Genomic DNA, 5842 nt, shown 5'->3' with positions numbered 1-5842 from the left:
GAATTTTGGTTGATTCTGATGGTATAAACACTGCATCTGCCGAGCTCGAGGCCATCACTGAACCATCTGTGTATACATGCTTCCAGTCCCTGTGTTGTTTGTGCAGTAACTGCATAGAAAACTGTCTGAGAGCCAGTGGTGGTAAGTCGGGCTTCTTTCCAATGCCCGGAACATGCAGATGAGTCTCGGGGGTTGCCAGGCACCACAACGGGGAGAACGGTGTGACCGCAGGCGTGTAACTTGATGGTACTTCAGCTCTGTGCACTGCAACAATGGCTGCAAATGAAGAGCGTGGACGCCTTCGAGAAAGCTGCGCAAGTTGGTGACATGGCCTCGTGAGGAGCCTGATGTGTAGGCATAGCATCTCAGTGGTCACATAAGTTGCTATAGGATGGTCTTGGGCAATGTATATTGTTCCCACTGTTGATGCACATCGCGCGCGGCAAACTAAGACAGGTGCGGAGAGTCTCCGCTTGGATTCCCTGGATCGCCCAAAGGTTAGTGGAGCATGTACTGGATATCGCCGGCAAGCTGTAACGTAAAACTCCCAGGAAAAGCGCCTGGTACAGCTGCACCATTCCTCTGACCAATGTGCCCCGCGTCTTTCCAGCGAGAAATGTGAAAATGTGCGCGATGGCGGTGAGTTTCTCCTTTAAGGAAGACACCTGTGCGCCCTATGACATGTCCCTGTTGATGACCCCGCCAAGAAATTTGTAATTTCTGGAGTAAGGTATCGACTTTCCATTGATGGTGATGGGATATCGGGACATGTGTTTACGCGTAAATGCAACCACCGCGCACTTGTCACTAGAAATGCTCAGTCCTTGCTTTCGGAGGTATGCTCTCGTCACATTGGCCGCTTTTTGAAGTCGTGCTCGCAGCTGAGGTCGATTGACACCCGAAGCCCACAGACAGATGTCATCGGCGTAAATGGATACACAGACAGTCTTCGGTAAAGCGTGTACGAGCCCGATTATAGCGATGTTGAAACGGGTTGGGCTTAGCACCCCACCTTGAAGAACACCGCGTTGAATGATGTCCATGTCACGAGCTCGACGGCTACTGAACTTGCAGCCATCCGTGAAGCTCTTCAATACATTATGGAAGCTTCTCCCCAAAAGTGGTCTATTTTTACCGATTCCAAAGGCACCCTGCAAAGCTTCAGAGCAGCCCTGCGCTACGGTCCTTTGCACAAACTGGTGACAGAAATTTGAGAATTATTTCACCAGGTTGTCATAAAGGGCCATAATATTTTATTTCAGCGGCTGCCACATCACTGTGGAATAACCGGCAATGTTTCGGCTGATGCAACTGCCCCGACAGGCCATGACAGTGAAAGGACCATCTTGCTTCTGCTTTCAAGGGCTGATGCCGCTAGGCTGCTACATCAGTTTGCGCGCAGGACCTCCATTACTCAATGGACTACACCGAACTTTGTGCATCCCCGCCTTAACAGCCAGGGCCCTCTACTCCAGCGCCGTCTTTTGTGTGGGCTCTCTCGATCACAGTCTACTTTACTTTGTAGGCTGTGGTTGGGAGTGGCCTTCACGAAAGCCTACTCCTTCCTCATCGGGATGGCCAGTAGTGCCCAGTGCGACGCCTGCGAGGTTGAAGAGACAGTCGAACATGTGCTTTGTCATTGCCCGCTGTATTCATCAGAAAGACGTGCTTTGGCCTCCGAGCTCAACCGAATGGGCAATCAACCGTCCCCAGTAGAGACTATTCTAGGGCACCGACCCCTACAATTGACTTCGCAGAAGGCAACAAAAGCCCTTTTGCGTTTTATGAAGGACACAGGCTTAGCTGAAAGACTATAGTGCCCGCAAAAGGACTAAAGTGTGTGTGCGGCCAAGCTCCTATCCCCTCTTTTTCACCTGCCCTCTCTTTCAGCCCCTGCACACCCCAGTGTCGAGTAGCAATCTGGGCTCTAAACCTGAATAACCTCTCGGCCTTTCCATTTGCTTTTCTCTCTCTCTCTCTATAGGTACTACACGGCACTCCAAAAAAGCAGTGTCACTTAGCCCCTATTCACAAACATAACTTAAGCATCACTTTTGACACAAAGCCCTAACCCATTTCAAGGGCCAAACTGAGCTGAAAGGGCACCTTTTCGTGAAATTGATGCTCTTTTCCGCACTCAAAATTGTTGAGAGGGTGCTAGCTGGGATACTGTACCGGGCGACGACGTTCCTCTTTTTCACCCGCGGAGACGGCATTTAAAATTGCGACCTTGTCTTGAAAAGACAAAACTTTTCATTTTGTGGCAGCAGAACTCATCACCCACGAACCAGCACCACAGATAGCAGTTGAGAGGCACGGCTACACACCGACAGGCAAGCCTAGCACCTAATCGACACCGCACTCACACTAGAAACGCACGGTAGTTTGCGGTGCAGGCAAAGCTCACTAAATCAGTGTATTTCTCCAACCAATTTTTCAGAAAAAGTGCAAAAAACAATGACTCATCAGCGTAGCGAATTCGTTACATCACGGTTAACCGTCGCGACATTTTCTTTTCTTAGAGGTCGCACACACAGGGGTTTCAATGCGGTTGGCAATGCAAAATTGGAAAACTTCGTTAAATCCAGGAATTCATTACATAGAGGTTTGTTTTATCCAGGTTTACCTGTATAACTAAACTCGAAGACTCGCGTCACGGGTATATGACAATTAGATAAACAGGAGAATATTTCGATAAAAAATTATGGCAGACATCAGCGAAAGAACGCTCAAGCGAAATATGTGCACTTCATAAAACAGCCCTTTAATTTTTAAGCGAAGCTTGCATGGCTGAATTGTGTCATCGGTGGCGGCATACGCCAAAACACCTTGCGGAAAAGCCAACTTTACCCACCTGCTCTAATGACGACGACGATGATGTCCTTGAAGTGTTTGGCACGTACCCACTCATGGGTACTTGCCAGGGATAAATTGTTGAGTGTGCACTAGTAGAGCTTACAGATTGAATTTTAGATTAAAACCCTCCCTGGGATTCCCCTTCTCGGGCGCAGCTCTCGCTCACCGTTCGTAGCTGGCGCGGGTGCATGTGCACAAGTGCCGCACTCCATCATGCCACAATGGGAGCCAATAAGCGTTGTCGCTCACATCATGCCATATTGCAGGTGTGGTCACTCGCTCTCGTTAGGCAGTTTACCCAATAACACAGCAGGAGTAAGCCGCGCATTGTTTGCTCTGCAGATGAGCAGCACCCACTGAAGAATGTAAACGTTCTGATAATCACAGAATGATCTACAACATATACCAAACATTTGCATTCAGGTAAAGCTCAGCGAAATGAAGGGGTTTCGTTTTGGTCGATTTATGGGTTTGAGTTTTTATTTTGGTCAACTGCGTTTTGATTTCGACGGAAGCCTTCTTGTTTCCATTTTGCAGTTGTTGCGTTTCAATTTTGGTCATTTTCTTTTTCACCGAGGTCAAGCTTCATGTGCACCCGTTTCTGGAGGGAATTCAGGGATTATAATTTTTTCATATTTTCCTGATTAATTTGGGAGTTTGTTTTACCGGTGCGCTATAACAGCCATCTGACTGCTCTAGAAATACGGCGTTATCATAACAAAAACTTGGACTGGTTCATCAGTCAATGCAGTGACATATGCAGAATTTCATTTCAGAAGGGGCCTAACTTCTTCCCCCCCTCCCCCCAAAAAGAAAAAGAAGACAGAAGCCAAATAGAACAACAGAAAAGAAAGTAAAAAACAAAACAACCCAAAAACTGATTCAAAATTAAGTACAAGAACTTTGGGGAGCAGTGTATGTACTTAATAAAATTGAGCCCACTTATAATGAACTCGATCATCCTGATGAATTTGCTTGTTATATCTGCAGTTCGTAATAAGTGTAATAAGCCTTTTCTGCATTTCTGCAGAGGAAAACGCGATGTGCATACGGCAGGTGCACTGGCACGGTAGAGGACGTCACTTGCACAGCGTTGGCTGCAGCAGTGAAGCTCCTCATGAAAGTTTACTGCTCACCTGCCAGAACGGAATTACAATACTGGGCCAAAGTCACACGTGCAACGAAATAGCTCATGATGTGGGCGGAAATTGTGTTATGAATCGTCACTTGCACCGCTTCAAAAAGATGCCATCAAATATCAGCTGTAATGGTGGTGCAAGCGCTTCAAAACCGCCAACATTGGTGCAAGTGGTGCCAACTCAGAAAATAGCGCAGTGATGACCGCAAAACACAGAACACGTCACGCTTCGCTTCGCTTTGGCTTCATGCACAAGCTCACATTTTTTTTTTCTCTCTCTTTCCTATCCTACCACCCCACCAGGCTATGCTGGAGAAGTACATGCGAGTGAGCAGGCACGGAGAGTGCAGACACTCAAGCCTGGCTAATTCAGTGGTTTTAGCTTTTTTTCATAGATGACTGAAATCATTCTGCCCCTTTGTTGTATCATTATGCTGGAGGTGGGGAGCAGACACAACCCGCGCTTCACAGGTGCTGCCACAGTGCCAACACCGAGTTTCTTCATCTTACCTATCATCTTCCTTGTCTCAAGTCCCTCCTCTTGACATGCTCCCTGCGTACGGGGGCGGAAAGGAGGAGGGTGTCGGAAACCTGGAATTCTCGACGGCGACGTCCTTTTAGGGGTGAAGCTCCTAAAGCCATGGGTCTGTCCATTCCTTGTGTCTCGTGGTACGTGACCACCGCATGCTTTCGGAGATGTCGCAAAGTGGGCCGCATTGCACGCGCAAGAACCAGCTGCAACCGGCAGCGCAAACTCGGCGCCGGGAGCGCGAGCTTGTCTGTGTTCGCCAAAGGAGGCGCGAGCGCACGTGCACTGCGAGGGGGAGATCACGCAAGAGATCACGCCACGAACGCAGGCAGTCGTTCTCGGAGATCGAACGAGACGCAAGGACCTTTGCTCGTTTCCTCTCGTCTTGTTCGGGCACAAGTTCACCCTAAATAAAAGTTCTTTCTTTACCGTTGTGTCCCATCCTACGTGACAAATTGTGGTGGAGGTGCGGGGTAGTCCTCGATGGCGCGGGGTCTTTCACCAGGTCTGGGCCTGGGAGCATCGACTCCGAAAATAAAAGTTGAGTTGTACAATGTACGCACACAGTCTTACGTCGTTCTTAATGATGTAATGGGCGAACTTTCACGGGAGAGTTACGGTTACCGATGATCTCCCCCTCTCGAGCTTCGCCCCACTTATCATCATTCATTCCGTGGATATGGCGTGATTTTTTTTTGTTTACATTTCTGTTCACTAGCGTCTTCTTTTGCTGGCTGCTATCAGCTCTGTTGAGAAAGGGTGGTCCCGCACAGTACATATCACACTTTGCGGGCGTGAAACAGCCATTGAAATGGCAAATGGGACCACTTGTCGCGGACAGGCGAGGGTGGGTCGTTTGCTGTACCCGAGTTGCACCCTCGTGGCCTTTCGTTGTATCTGGAATTTATTGCCATTTCCTTGGTGCATACTGTGACGGTCATGCCACGTTTGTCCGTTATAACAAAGCGTTTTTTCTAATTGGGCTTGACTGTACTCATAACCTTCCGATTTTTTTCTATACTGTTCACTGTATACATTCACAGTCACTGTCACTCACTGTCACAGTGAGAGCACAATTTCAAAGCCATGTAAGCCTGGGGTGACCCACACAATAGCGAAATGATTTCCAGGAGTTGTTATTTGGTAATAGGCAGAGTCAATGACCTTGTTCACCCCCCTCCGCCAAGAGCCTGAAAATAATGAAGGAGTTGGGATGTTGTGGCCTCACCACAATCCACCCCTGCATATGCCAGTGAGCCAAAGCTTAGGATTAGCACATAATACAAGCACTCTACAACAGAGAAAGTTCCAAACTGCAG

The sequence above is a fragment of the Haemaphysalis longicornis genome, unplaced genomic scaffold, assembly GCF_048455015.1.
Source record: "Haemaphysalis longicornis isolate Haplotype H1 unplaced genomic scaffold, Haemaphysalis longicornis Haplotype H1 scaffold_1, whole genome shotgun sequence".
Classification (NCBI taxonomy): Eukaryota; Metazoa; Arthropoda; class Arachnida; order Ixodida; family Ixodidae; genus Haemaphysalis; species Haemaphysalis longicornis.
Note: the sequence above shows the minus strand (reverse complement) of the source record.